At 38.5% G+C, this 15,662-nt stretch overlaps 1 pseudogene; it reads right to left on the bottom strand.

The window, feature by feature from the left end:
* Positions 1 to 9,885: 9,885 nt before the first annotated feature.
* Positions 9,886 to 14,552, bottom strand: LOC107196382 (annotated as a pseudogene).
* Positions 14,553 to 15,662: the final 1,110 nt, after the last annotated feature.

The raw sequence follows: 15,662 nt of genomic DNA, 5'->3' as shown, positions 1-15,662 counted from the left end.
TTTGCTCCGAATTTACATTTTCATATTTGAATGAGAAACAACAACAACGACAACAACAATAACAATAAACAAACCCAAACTTTTATTTATTCCAGTAATGTCTGATATAGTGCACCTTTTGGGTTTCCAATATTTCATGGGTTTCAATTGATTTCTTCTTGCCTTTTCTTTTGATTGTAGGCAGCTCGAGTTATTTAAAGATACAAACTCTATCAAAAATTTTTCATTTAAGAAGATATTTTCTCCGATTCTATGCCTTTGCTCCTTTTGCTGTCATAACACCAATATTTTAAAGTGATTTTGTTCTTATTAAATTAATCACTTTCTTAACCTAAACTACAATTTTTCTAAGTATGTACTCTTCAAGAATAGACAATTTGTTGATGTGTTCTTTTCCCAAAACCTCTCTTTATGACAATTTTCTAAACCAATTTGATCACAATGTCTGAAATTTTGCCCGTTGAACATTTACTTAAGGAGTGGGGTATATAGAATAAGAAAAGCTAGCCACAATGGAGTTTTAATGAACTTAATTAGATTATTTTTAACACGCTATGAAGGGTTGACTTTCTCTTATTCTTTTTTTTTCACCTGTATAACTTGATCATGCAAAAAAAATGTACACAAGGATCAGTAGCCAAAAGAGAAGCAAAGAACAATATGTTAATTTATGGCACTCAAGAGTTAAACAGCTTAATTCCATATACTAATTATAGCTGAGCTAGTCTTTGTTCCAGGGCCAAAATGTGTTGTCACCCATCTCTTATTCTGAATCTAAGTAATACTATTGGACATTTTAAGATATGTCTGCAATGAAGAGATTCTGCTCCATCCTTTCCAGTTGGTCGCATGGGAAAGGATGATGCTTGCGTATGCCCCTTTCTTCACTGAGCTCATGTATCCCTCCGCAGTCAGTTTGTGGTTCAGCTACAGGCTGGCTGATGGCCTCAGATGGGACAACATGGGTCTCTTCCATATGCCTCTCAAGTACAGTAGGCAAGTGTGGTCATGTTCTTATGACTGCAGAAAAACAAGGGCAAGATATTCTCTGCTTGTGTCACATTTTCTCTTGTTCCATTGACCAAAGCAAGTCACTTAACCAAGTCAAAATTCAGAGTGGGAAAGGAATATTCAGTTGCAGTACAAGGAGAATTCAGGGATCCTGTTTGAGGCTATAAACACAATAAAGAGAAGCAACTTATCAGGAGAGTCATGCTATCACCTTGATTCTAATGTCACCTCCATAGAACTTTCTGTAATAATGGAATATTCTAAATTTACCATATCCAATATGGTAGCCACTAGCCATATGTCACTATTTAAATTTACATTTACGTTAAATGAAAAAAATTAGAAAATGAGTTTCTTAATCATAATAACCATATTTCATGTCTTGTTATCTAACAGTACACTAATTATCGTTCCTAATATGTCAACTTAAATCAGTGAGGTGAAAAATTGTGCTGTTGCACTTAGAAGTTCCAATAATAGGTCAAAATGGGCCATTAACTTGGTATATTGGAGGCACCGAAGTGCCCTAATGAGAACTGACTGAAATTGATTAAGGTCAAGCTCAGCCAGGTTTTTCTTTGGGAGAATTTTCAGCAGCCTACCATAACGGAGAATATGTTTCCTCTTCACAGACTTACTAAGAAGTTGCAATGAAGCCAAGTCTCAGATCTAGCTAGCACTGCCTCACCTACAGACATTAGCAAGCAGACTCCAGAGTTCGCATACTCTGCTCTGTGGGCTCAACAAAGTCTCTGTCTATATTTTTAGGTGATTTAATAGTACCTTCCATAAAATATTCACCCAAGACAAAGACAAAACTTTGCAGCTATGCATACAATGGACTCAAACAAAGAATCTTCTTCATTATCTGCTGAATGTTGAATTGTTTTAGAGTCAAGTTGAGGGTACCATTCCTAACTGAGAAAACTTCAGGATACCCTGAATTTTATACCATGCACACACAAGGGTCTGAATGGCTCTCACATGTTTCTAAACAACCCAAATATCCTGAACACCATTATGTCACCGGTATAAACTCACTTCTAAAATCCATTGTGATAATTAACTAAGCTACTAGATTCATTAAAGAAAATTCATTTCTGATATCAGTTAGGCTAATTAAAAAATCCTTAGGTGTTGCTCTGAGGTCAATATTGCTGTAGAACTTGTACTAATCACCCTTAGTGTGTGGTCTTTGATGAAATGCTAACAAACCACCCTGGAGGACAGATTGTTACTCAGTAACCCAATGTCCAATGATCTCTTATATTAAACTGAACATATACACATATATTCTCTAATTAAACTGAAGTATCTTAAACTTCAGAACAAAAAATTTAAGGCGAATACTCACACTCTTACATCGAGTTCTCAACTATAATTATGACAAAGTGTATATTTTTCAAAAGGCTGGTTTATTTTTATCTTTTTAAAAGTTTTACTAGAATTTCTAGTCTTAGAACATCTCTACTAGAAAATGTGGCAAATGTGATTTTGGTTAATTACAAGTTTCAAATTTTGTTCATGTTGTTTAATATATGATCGATTTGTAAGAACTTAAAGAAAATTTGGAAAAGAGGCGCATTTTTTCTTTATAGATTATATACTTCCCTACAATTTTATTTTATATTATTTAAATTGTTTTTGTATTTATTTACCTCTTCATCTACCTCTTATGTTCTTTATCTATCAAAATCTGAAAAAGCTTTTTAAAAGTCTTCTCCATTAGTTGTAATTCTGCTCATCTCATCCTAAAGTTTTTAATTTATACATTTGGTGAGCTGTTATTTTATGCATGCTATTTTATGACCGCTAAATTTACATAGTAAGTGTATATTTGAACAATAAAACATGACATTTTAATTTGAATCATCTTTTATTCAGGAAGAATGTAAACTTTTGATGATTTATTATTAATATTATTCAGAAAGGGTACGGTCTTTATATAATTTCTGAAGACTTGCCTACTTAAGACCTTATTTTTTTTCCTTCTCATGAATAGTAACTTGACAGTGTAAAAAATGGCTGGTTTACCAATCTTATCTTTTCTAGACTATGCTCCATTATCTCCTGGCACTTATTTTTCTTTCTCTTGAGGTAACTTGTATTTCTCACCTCGTTTTGTTGGATTTTTTTGGTTTGTTTGTTTCTTTGTATTCTACTCAAAAATACATCTAGCAGGTGTCTAGTTGTAGGTTTTCTTTTTACTGTTTTTGTCTGTTATTATTGGAATGTGTGAGCTTTTAACCATCATACTTGGGTACTTTCTTGAGCTCTTTTCTTTTAAACTTAGTTTTTATTGAGTCTGGTTTTGATTTTCATGTGTTTTGTCTCAGTAGATATGCTTATAACTCTGAAGCTAGATCTTTATTCTCCATCTTCTTATATGTAATTTTCTACCAAATTGTTTTTTTTTATCTCTTTATATTTTTCCTTTAAATCATGAGAAAACTCAGTTCTAATCTTTGTAGTCTGGGCCCCATCGTGGATTAAATTTCCAATGATGTTAGATCTGCTTTCTTACCCTTAGTGAGGATTTATATTGGATTAAAATCCTTCCCTATCTCCTCACTCACCTTTTGTATCTTGACCAGAGGTTCTCTATTCATATTTATCTTTTGTTGTTGTTGTTGTTGTTGTCGTTGCTGTTATTTTCATGGCTTTCTGTTTCTATTTTATGTAGGTTAAGAAGGAACTTTTGTATCAATTCAGTCGCTCATTCAACAATTATTTGCTGAGCGCCTATTTCATGCTCAGTAGCAGCCTGATTAGTCACAGACATTAAGCAAAATAATTACACAAATAATTATACTGACAAAAATCACAGGGCACCCTGAGGGTATGTAAAAGGAGGCCAACTTTAATCTTTTAGTCCTTTCTCAAGGAAAGGACCATTGAGAAGATAACATTTAAACTAAAACCCGAATAAAGAGCAGGAATAAGCTAGTCATGAAGAAGGTGGTTGAGAGCCTTCTAGTCAAAGTATCCAACATGGGCACAGGAAGTCAAAAGTTCTACTTCTTTCCATGGTGCTCATTCTCTGATTTTCAGGAGATAAAATTCTCTTTCGCTTCATCTGCACTTTGCTAAGAGATCACGTGTTGGCATTTTCTGCTTATCTTTGGATGAGGGTCATTTTTCTTTGGACCCTGGTCAGGGCATAGAGCCTGTGGATTGGCCAAAATTCAGCATTCTGTCCACTTTGGTGATGGTGGAAAGCCTTTTTCACGATAAAACTGAGCTATGCACTCATGCTAATATGTCAGCTCCCAGGCCAATTGTGCTTTCAAAGGGTATTTCATCGAACATGACCTTGCTGTATCGGATTTGTCTCCTCCCCAAATTCCCTGATGTGGCTCTCTCATTAGAGAATACCCATGCATAAAAGGGGCTGCCGGCTGGGTTGGGGGTGGAAGGGGTGGGGGTTAGATGCCAAGGCTCTGAGAGTCAGGGTCAGACTGCTGGGAGGCATTTTCCTTGTCTTTTCTTTCCAGCAAGTAGAACTGCTCTGTCTCTTGAAGCAAAGCATGGACAACCAGGTCTCAATGACTTTATGGAGAGAGGACATTTGTTCCAAATTCTGGAACTAGGTCACTCAGCACTTTTCATTTTGGGGTCATGTGAGAATTTTGTTTTGGTTTGGTTGTTTTATCTTTCATGTATTTACATATGTTTTAGTGGTATGTAAGAAGTTGTAACAGATGCTATTTTAAGCTATAAGTATTTGCATGTATTTTTATTCTGTGAACTTTGTGGAACTAGTTGATTTTAAAACCAGAGATATTTTGGTGAGTTAAAACATCTTAGCAGGAATTAGAGAAAAAAAAAAAAAAAAAAAAAAAGCATGGATGAAGCTATGTCAGCAGTTTTATTAACTAGTACTTTAATTGTGTGAAATGGACGGACCTGTGGGGATTTGGATCATTTAGGGAGAAGGGTAAGAAGGAATATTGACCTGTGTTTGAAGAGTCCCAGCCCTGGCTTTAAATGTGATCTTCCTGGAGTCATAACCCCTCTTTGCAAAAGGAGGTACTCAGAAAAGTCAGTGTTTTTTTGAGTTGTTCTGGAATATTCTTGAGTCTTTCCGTTCAATGTGTGTTTCTGCGCCTGCTGTGTTATATCACCTGAGAGCTTGCAAGAAATGCAGAATTTCAGTTCCCAATCCAGAGATATTGAATCTAAATTTTTATAAGACATCAGGTGATTCCTATACTTGTTAAAGTTTGAGAAGCACTGATCCGGGGTATGTCTGTGGTGCTATAGGGCTCCCCTGGGGAATGTGGGAGAGAGAGAAAGAGAAGGACATTTGAAGAGAGATTCTCTTCACCATGCTCTCCTTGACCTGCTTCAAACAGGGAAGTCTTATTTTTTGCCTTTTTAAAAATTAATTAGCAGTGCCCAGATATTTCCTTTTGGGAAAGATAGGTCCTTCTGCAAATCAGAAAATTGTTTGACTAAATGATCATCAACATTTTTTCAGCTTAGAAGTTTCACAAATACCTTTTCTCTCAAGGACCAGAGAAGGGTAAATTTATTATAGCTTTAGAGGAAAACAATTACTATAATATGAAGCGTACAAACTCAATTTCTTGAAGCCCATGTGGGATTAGCTTGAGAAAGAATGGCTAAAAATCCAGGGCAGGACACACTGCTTTTTGGAGAAAGAAAGAAATTGATCCTGTCCCACCCGAAGGCCCAAGCCTAAACATTCACAGAGCTCAGGGGAGGGACAAGGCAGCTCCTCCAATATTTCCAGCCTCAGAGCCAAGTTTTAGGGAATGTCAGATTCTGGGGTAAGGCATAGAATTGTCAAATGGTAAATTATTTCTGCAATGGCAAGATGTATTTGTACTCACTTGTCAAGATGTATTACTGATTCTTGGCAAAAAAAAAAAAAAAATTCAAATATTCACTTATCACCTTTCCTTCTTCTCAGTTATTGCCATGGTAATGCTATATAACAACCACTCCAAATCTCAGTGTCTTATGGCTTTTTTTTTTTTTTTTAATTTCTCACATATCTGGCTTTGACTTGGAGACTTGCTGATCTGGGCTGGGCTTGCTCATTTTCTGAAGTGTGCCTGCAAGTTGACTGGGGCTGGCTGGTGTGAAGTGGCCTCTGCTGAGATGGCTCAGGTTTCCTCCCCGAGTCTCTCACATATCTCTACTAGGCTAGCCTAGCCTATATGTACCTCTTCCACAGGAAATAGCAGAAAAGCAAGAGAGGGAGCAGAAGTGTGCAAGTGTTTCCATACCTTTGCTTTCTTCACGTTGACTAACTTCCTATTGGCCTAAACAAGTCACATGGCCAAATGCAGAGCTAGAGTGGGAAGGGCTCAAAAGCTACAGGATAAGATGTATGCATACCAGGAAGGCGTTAATGAAATAAGTTAAATTAGATCACTTTTAAATCAATTAAATTAAATATCAGGCAAGTACCTATGGTCCTAAACAGGAATTATCAAGAATTCAGCTTAAGAAATACAATTCTCACTTAAAAGGGAGTCCTAGATCCTGGAACAGGGATACCTGGAAGAGATGGTTCTCATTGAGCTACAACAAGAAATGAGAAGCACTAGTACAAAGTATATAGATTGATGGCTTTTTAATACTCTGGTTAGATTATGTTAACATAGGAAATAACATATAACGCATATTCTATTTTGTCCTCTTTCTAGTTTGAGAGACACTATGCCCTTTTTCTCATATTAGTTCACAAAAGCTAAATATATTATTGCTCATTTGATGTACGGCCAATTCAAATTTACTGGGTATCAGTGTGGCATTTATGTGTGGCCAATTATCTCTTCCAAGTCCTTGGTCCATGGTCTACTTAGGACCGCCTGTTGTGGTCTGCCTTTAAAGTGCTTTTCTGTCAGCAATTGAGAGAGCCGAATGGCTGACAATTACTGCAAGAAACATTTGCCTCCTGCATCTTAGATAGTCAGAAATAAGCTGCATGACAGACCTGCCCTTTTATCCCAGAGAAAGCTTTGCTGGAGATGTCCAGACCTGGGAGAGAAGAATCAGACTGATATCTGTGAACCGCCCTAAGTATGTCAGTAATAACCCAAATTAATATGAGTCCTGTTTTCCCTCCTCTTGGAACCAGGAGCATAATTGGGTGGGAAGGTTAATGCAGTGCAGTCTTATCTCCGCTGGGCAATTCTGAAGACTGGGACTAGTTTAGCATCCCCTCCCTAGGAAGGAAATGTGCTTTGCCATAGTGATAAGGAGAATGGTAAAGAGGTCAATCCAGGGAGATTAGGGTGCCTACCAAAGTCTCCCTGTGCCACATAGGGTTATTATGAATCTAGGAAGTGAGAGGCTGCGGTTAATTTTAGTTCTGAATAACTCGGTCTCTAAGGGGTTCTTTGGAAAGATGCAAACAACTCAGCAGAACCTTGTTAAAAAGATTTTATTCTGTGCATCCAGGGAGAGGCCTGCACGTGATTTTACACAAGAGAACACTCAGCCCCAATTTAGCCAAAAAGAAAATCAGATTTCTATGCTTTTCGAGGATCTATTGTAGGGGAGGAAAAATTTCCCTTGACCCTTTTAGGGTTCCTAGCTGGGTCTGAAAAGTAAACTGATGAGACAGATTAGCAGAAGAAAAACATACAGACTTATTAAATTTAAGTTTTAAGTAACATGGGAGCCTTCAGAAGGAAATGAAGATCCAAAGAAACAGTTAAACCTGGGTATTTTTATGTGAGGTTTGATGGAGAGTGGACAGTCATGTAGAGATATGATAGCTCAAGGATTATGAGGTGAGTGAAGTAAACTGGGGGAGACACTTTAGCAATTCTTATTTGTCCTGAATCTTTTCCATATCCCTCGGTCTTTACGATAAGATTGTTCTTTCCTCCAGGTGTAGGGAGGGCACCCGTTTCAGGAGAGAAAGGTAGGGGGAGTCAGAGTGATTGTCCTACTTCTGCTATTTTCTCAAACTCCTTCAGCTTGAAATATTTAGTATGCCTAGGTGCTGTATTTTGTGGTAGTAGGTCCTGAACTTCATCACTATTATGCTAATTTTTCATGCATTTGCTGCTAAATTAGAATAATTTTGCTCCCTGACTTGGTAAAAAAGAGCAGGAATTGGTAACAACTTGCTCCTAACCATTAACTCCTTTTTTTTTTTTTTGGTGGCAAAGCAGAAATTCCCACAGGCCTTGAATGCTAATGAGGTGTCAAGAAGTGCTGACAAGAACAATGCGTAGTGAGAAGAATTCACATCTAACTTCTGGGTAAACTTTTATTTAAAAAAGCCTTACCTTTCCATATGTATAAGAAATAAGGAGGAGGAAGCCCTTTGATAGAACCTGAATATTGGTCTCTGTTTCTTTCTTTCACATATTATTTCTCCACCTTCCCTGCCCTCTTTTCTGCTTTCTCTCCATAGCTCAGAATGCTCTCTGCCATCCTATTTAAAACTTATCTTCCTTGGCTCCCACTACCAAACCCTTCTTTAGTCAAGAAGATCTTAAAGATATTCTAGAGACACAGTCTGTAGGCCTCCAAAAGAATAAAATATATGAATAAGTGAGTGAATGACTGAATGAATGGAAAGATGAGAGAATCAAAGGATAAATGAATGAATAAAATTGGTTCAGCTTACTCTGTAGTTAATTCCAACAGAATAAAAATAACAAGAAAAAAAACTTCTGTTTACCCTCAGTATGTATGTATTCCAAGGTTAACTTAGGTTCAGACTTCTCACAGAATTATGGTGTTAAGGAACAAAATTCAACCAGTAAATCTGAAGATCTAATTGGTTTGATTAAGTGATTCATGAATGAGGCAGCATCCCATCTACCAACTAGAAGGGCACTCTTGGGGTTGTACAAATCATTTTTTTTTTTTTTTTTTTGTAAAAAGGAGGGTGGGGCAAGGCAGTTATTAGCAACAGAAAAGAAAGAATTATTTTTAGGTGGAACATCTTTTTGGGGTGAAGAGAACGTCACAGTTTTAACATGCAGATTGCCTCTTCTTTTTAAGGGGTGAGGGGAGAGAGGGCCCATGTGACAGATGACCAGAAGATTCCAGACTGGCCAATTAAGATTACATTTCTGGTAACGGACAAAACTGCAGTTAGGCCAAGTATTAAGTCTAGGTTTGGTATCACGGGCTCTAACACAAGCGAAGACATACTGGGCCTGTGGTTTTTCCCTTTAACAATAGGAACCATCATCATGTCATTCAATAGGCTGGTACAATTTCAGATTATTGACAACCTAGGAAAGCTTATGATTTCCTTTCCTCCATTGTCTCCCTGCACACTCCTGCCACCCCCACCCCCCACCAGACCCTAGGACAGAAGTAATTCTAGAGCAATAGAAAAATAATGTGAGCTACATATGTAATTTTACATTTTCTAATAGCCACTTAAAAAAAGAATAGTGTGTTATGCGTTGAATTGTGTACACTCCCAAAAAGGAATGTTGGAGTCCTAACCCCCAGTATCTCAGAATGTGAACTTATTTGGAGATAGCATATTTAAAGAGGTTGTCAAGTTAAAATGAGGTCATTAGAGTGGGCTCTAATCCAATCTGACTGTTGTCCTTACAAAAAGAAGAAATTTGGATACAGACACAGATATAAATAGAAAGAAGATGATGTGAAAAGACATCAGGGAGAAGACAGCCATCTGCAAGCCAAGGAGGAAGGCCTGGACAGAGCTTTCCTTCCTGGCCCTCTGGAGGAGCCAGTTCTGCCGACACCTTGATCTTGGACTTCTAGTCTTTTGTACTGTGATACAATAAATCTCTGTTAAACCGCTCCATTTGTGGTACTTTGTAATAGCAGCTCTAGTAAACTAACATACAGTGAAAAGATTTTTTCAAGAGAACAAATTTACTTTTATATATTTACTTTCTAATAATGAATTCCTGAGGGGTACAGCATTACACAGACTCTGTGTGCAATGACCTTAGCAGGAAGGTTGCTTCAGAATGTGACATGACACATACCACTGTTTCCATGAGCATGAGTTAATTTTCCCCAGATGACTGATTTTGTTCAGTCTGCCACCAGGAGTCACTGTGTTGTTTTTTGCTTTTTACACATAAGCACATCTCTTGCCTAGACAGAATTCAGTTTCATCTTGAGCATAAACACCTTCAATTTTAAGAAGAGCTGTGTGCTCCCTCTGGTTTTGGAGACCTCACTTATGGCTAGCAAATAGCAAAAACGGCCTTGGACCACAACCTCCCAGATACATTTGTTGTTTTAGAAGTCCTGTTCCCAGTAGGTATCCACAGGCTCCAGGATGGCAAAAAGAGCAAAAAGGTTTTTTTTAATAATATAGTTTATTCAACCCCATATACAAAAATAATTATCATTCCACATGTAATCAACATAAAAATAGTTTACATTTGTCCAAATCCAGTGTGTATTGGATACTTACAGCACATCTCAACTTGGACTCACCACATTTAATACTCAGTAACCATGAGTGACTTGTGGGGCCCATAGTGGACGTCGCAGAGCTAAGATGAGCTGAGCCCTGGGAGGTGGGTCCTGTTCCCCACTCCTCCAAGTTCAGTAGGTGAATTGAGTAGGCACAGCCCCACCAATCCAGAAAACTGTATGGCTGGGAGGCAAGTAGGATCTGGAGACTTTAACTTCATGTCTGAAGATGATAAATTAAAAAGATAAAAAGTTCTTCCATTTTTTTTTTCCATTAGTGTGGTTCTTCTTATATAGGGAGCGTGTAATTTAAAACATAGCAATGGGGTGCATTTCCTACTTGAGCAAATCGGCCAATTTAAAGTTATTACTTTACTCATAGCAATGCAGACTTTACAAATGACTTACCATAGAAACAGAAAAAGAAACTTTTTCAACTAAAATTGTAATAGTCTCTAAATATGCAGAAAATATGATAAATGATTTCTGTGGCACAGTGCTATTTTTTATTTCTTTTAAAGAAATCAATATGGTGGATCTTGCACACTGTTGGAAAATGCAAAGTCCTCGTTCGTGTGCTGGCTCAGGCCTGCTGGGCAGTGTCTTCTTCCCTCAGTCAGTCCATCTCTCTTACTTTTTTATTTGTCAAATGATGATGGAGGACAGGGGCAGAGGGAGAATACACTTCTAATATTTGTCATCTTTCTGTATATTAAAAACAAACACTGATAATATGTTTGATTTTGTCAAATACTTTCTCCGAGAAAAATAAACACTAGATGGGATGTGATATCATAATTTATAATAAGAAATATATATCTGTCCTTGTCCCATTTTTGGCTCAGAGCTCCTAAAACTCTTGGAATTTCCTAAGTACTGAGGGCAACAAAGGTATCTTTTGTTATGTTAATGAGGTAACTCTTGTATCCCACCTGAAGATGGGAGCTGGTTGCCCAGAGAACAAATCAGGTGATTAGAGGATTGGAACTTTTAGTCCCGCCCCTTGACCACTGACCATGGCCTCCTGGAAGGGCAAAAGAACTAGAGACTAGAGGTGGAATCAATCACCAATGGCCAATGACTTAATCAATCATGTCTATGTAATGAACCTTCTATAACCCAAAAGTAGGGGCTTTGGAGGGCTTCCCAGTTGAAGAATCAAATTTGTTTCCATGTAGCACTGTGTCAAAGATCAAACTCCACAAAGACAGACACTTCTTTTTGCCAAAATACCACTTGAATCTCTTCTCTTCAGTCACCAGCACCCCTGACCCCTCAGCCCAGGCTATCAGCATTTCTTACCTGGATCACACAGTAGCTTCCTCACAGGCCTCCTACTCCTGGTTCTTACCTCTTCTAATTTGTTCTCCAAGCTTCAGACAGTAGGATTTCCAAAAGTGGCAGATGTGATTATGTGACTTCCTTTTCCATCTTTCAGTAGATGAAAGATGTAAACTCTATGATCCTTCATGTTCTGGCCTCTGCCTAATTCTCTAGTGGCCCTATCACTTGCCTCTCCCCATCCAGTTCTATATTAATGGTTCTAAAGTGAGGTGCTGGGTAAGCAGCCCCAGTAACACTTAGAAACTTGTTAGAAACGCAAAAAATTCCAGGATATACCCAGGACCTACAGAATCAGAAACTCTGGCTCAGCCTCCCGTGTTTTACAAGCTTCCAGTGGATTCTGATGCAGCTCAAATTTAAGAATGACACTCAATATTTAGAGTGACTAGTGCATATGCTCAGTCATGTCAAATAAAAAATAAATCGGGACTTAAGAGAGACTTTATTCTAAAAGATTATTGCAAGGGGTGAGGAGAAGCTATTGAAACAGGGGGAGAGGATCTATTGCAATATGAAGAATGCTATCTATAAATCAGTGAGCATTTCAAGGATTAAACAAAAAGGATTGTGCTTTCATAGGGAAGAATGAACACAGCTAGAAAGAAACTGGAGTGCAGAAGTTGGATGAAGGGAAGTGGCAAGAAAGGATAGTAGATCAGAGAATGCTTTACCTCGAAGCCAGCTATTCTCAAGTGGGTTTGTGAAGGAGGGAGTATGTGCTGGTCCAGGTTAAATGTGGGTCAAAGTTCAAGGACCTAGGGGAAGGAGAGAAACCCTAATCAAAGTTCAGTTACTGGCATTTGGTTCCAGTTAAGAAATGAGGATGAGCTGTTTAGCCAATTATCTATGAGGCAGAGAATGAGAATTTGGGGGGTCTGTGTCTAGTCTGTTCTAGGCAAACAAGGAGGTGATCCTGAGTCCTGTGGAGGAGGGTGGTTCTTTTGTAGTAGGCAGTCATGAAAGACAAAAGTATGGGAGGATTGCTTCTCTGTTTTCTAGAGGCAGACGTCAGGTAAATTCCTGCTTCGTCCACTCTGAACTCTGGCCCTTCACTCTCGCTCTTCTCACTGCCTCCAGCTCTCCCGCGCAGTTCTCTTCACCCACCCTCTTACCACCCCTACGTCATCTTCAGGTCCTGGTGTCATCTTCCTGAATCTTCTCTTGCCAGGCTCCACATAAGTCATCTCCACTCTGTGTCTCTAGTCCTGAGACAGTGCCTAGTACCTAACTGAAGTCGGTACATGCCGAACAAGTGATGAAAAGTAGAGAAGGTTGTTGGAAGACAGGTCAGTTTAAGAAACTGTCCGCGCATCAATACTAATCCCTCAAGAACTTTTTTTCTTTTCTATCTGTAGTTAGAAGGCAGTCAGAAGTTTCACATTTCCCCTGAGAACTCCTTAGCACTGCTCCTAAAACAGCTTCCATTTTATTGACCCTGCAGGAGTTCCCTTTTTCCAAGCTCAGCTGCTTGGTGTGAGGTTTTTTTAAACATTTCTATTGTGTTCTTCAGGGCAGGATAGAGGTGTTACAGCTTTCTAATGTGCTACCAGGCTGCAGATAAAGAATTTAACAGCCTGTGGGAGGGCCAATTAGAGTCAATTATAATGTAATTGAACTGCCTTGCATTTCTTGTCTGTATGGAACTTCTTTTTGGGAGGAAGATTGTGCATCTCTTCATACTGTGATAGGGGTAAATCAGACATGCCTGGATTCCCAGGAAATGGCTTTGACCCTAGATCCTGGAGTAGTTTCCCCAGAGGCTACAGCGTCTTGGGAGAGACCAGGGTCAGAGAAGCTCAACTCAGCTCTGTTATTTTGAAATGGCAGGGGAAGCATTGACTTTCCTATTTCCTTCCTTTTTTTTTTTTTTTTTTTTTTTTAAAACACAACGCAGTTCTGTTATTTTGAAAGGGCAGGGGAAGCATTGATTTTCCTATTTCCTTCTTTTTTTTTTTTTTTTTTTCTTAAGAGAAGAGAGCTACTAAATTTTTACAAAGAATTAGGGTATATATGAAATACCTCACAGTCTGTCTCTGGAAACTTAGGACAGTCAACCTTTTGAAAAGGCAGAAAGGAGAAAGTGTGAGTGTCATTCATTCCTCTTCAGTTTCTCCACTGTTGGGTGTTGGAGGTTGACAACCACAGGAGGATTCACTCTGTTCTTTACCACCAAATCTGCCCTAGAAACTAGTCTTTGGACCACTGGCGATAGGAGCCAGTGATCACACGATTTCTCTTTTCTCACTACACTCGGCCACCATCAGTTTCAGGATGTAGCTTATATGGATTCCCAAAGCACAGTTCCAGGATTGGGTAACCAGTTTCCCTAGTGGCAGCCACCTCCATAAGGCAGCTTCCTCCTATTGGCTCTTCATCCTTCCCTTATTGATTCTTCCCATTTCTTGCTTCTTTTCCCTGAGATTATATATCCTAATAAAATAATATGATATATACTGTCGACCTCACCTTCAGTCCTCTGGTGACCAAAGGTAAGACCAATTACTTTTGTAAAAAATGGGAAAAGAGAGCAGGTTTTGATTAATTTTCCCATTTTCTAGGAAACTGTTCAGTGGCCTGAGAGTGCAGTCCGTGGCAGAGGGCTCCCAAAGTGATAGAAGTAAAGCTACTTTATGGTTTCAAATATGTTGTCCGAATATTTACCAGTTTCCTTGACCAGTGACGAATCTGCTATGTGGCCTTCTTAGCATCATTCGACTTTCCACTCTGTGCAGTCCATCACCCACTTTACTCCATAAAGAGTGTTTTGATTCAGACTCCTCTAAAAGCATACTCCAAGACAAGAATGTAATAGGAAGCAGCTTATTTGGTAGTTGATGCCAGGAAACACTGGTAGAGGGTGGAGAAGTGAGAAAGATAAAGGAAAGCGGATGATAAAGGATATATAACAAATGAGTTACTATTGTGGGTAACTGGACTTCAATTTTGCTTGGGAACTCCAAGACAGTGAGAACACATCTTGGAATTATCCCACTGAAGGGGTGAGAGAGCTGAGTGTTTAAACACCAATTTCCAGTTATACTGGTTGAGGGCTGCTTCTTGGGACATGCGGGGTTTATCACTGGCACCTGGAGCTTGCCCTATGGAGTTGGAGAAAGCCCTTGGGCATGAAAGTCAGGTCATTATGCTCTATAATTCTAAGTCTGAAGAGATACGAGTGAGATGCAAGGATGTACAAAAATGCGATGGAGTCTACTGTCCTCAAGTCAATGCATAAAAATGGAGCTTGTTTCTTGCACGTTGTCACTTGCTCCATATCCAGTCTTCTCTGAGAGTTCCAGGCTCCAGTAACCATCAACTCTGCCTTCATAAGAAAATCACCTAGGAAGTTGTTTAAAAATACCCAGACACCTCACCAAAGAAGATATACAGATAGCAAATAAGCATATAAAAAGATGTTCTACATCATACGTCATCAGAGAGTTACAAATTAAAACAATAATGATACACCCCTATACGCCTATTAGAATGGCTAAAATACAAAACACTAACAACACCAAATGCTAAGATGGATGTGGAGAAACAGGAACTCTCATTCATTGTTGGTGGGGATGCAAAATGCTACAGTTGATTTGCAAGACAGTTTAACAGTTTCTTATAAAATTGAACATAGTATTACCATACAATCCAGCAATAGTGTTTGTTATATTTACCCAAATGAGATGACCCAAATGAAATGAAAAGTTATGTTCGCACAAGTGTTTATAGCAGCTTTGTTCATAATTGCCAAAACTTGGAAGCAATCATGTCATTCAGTAGGTCAAACAAACATGCAAATGTACATCTGGACAATGGACTATTGTTTAGTGTTAAAAATAAATAAACTATCATGCCACCGAAGGACATGGAGGAAACTTTAATGCCTATTGCTAAGTGAAAGA

Source organism: Pteropus alecto, unplaced genomic scaffold (genome assembly GCF_000325575.1).
Source record: "Pteropus alecto unplaced genomic scaffold, ASM32557v1 scaffold45, whole genome shotgun sequence".
NCBI classification, from domain to species: Eukaryota; Metazoa; Chordata; class Mammalia; order Chiroptera; family Pteropodidae; genus Pteropus; species Pteropus alecto.
This window is presented reverse-complemented; position numbering and strand designations above follow the sequence as displayed.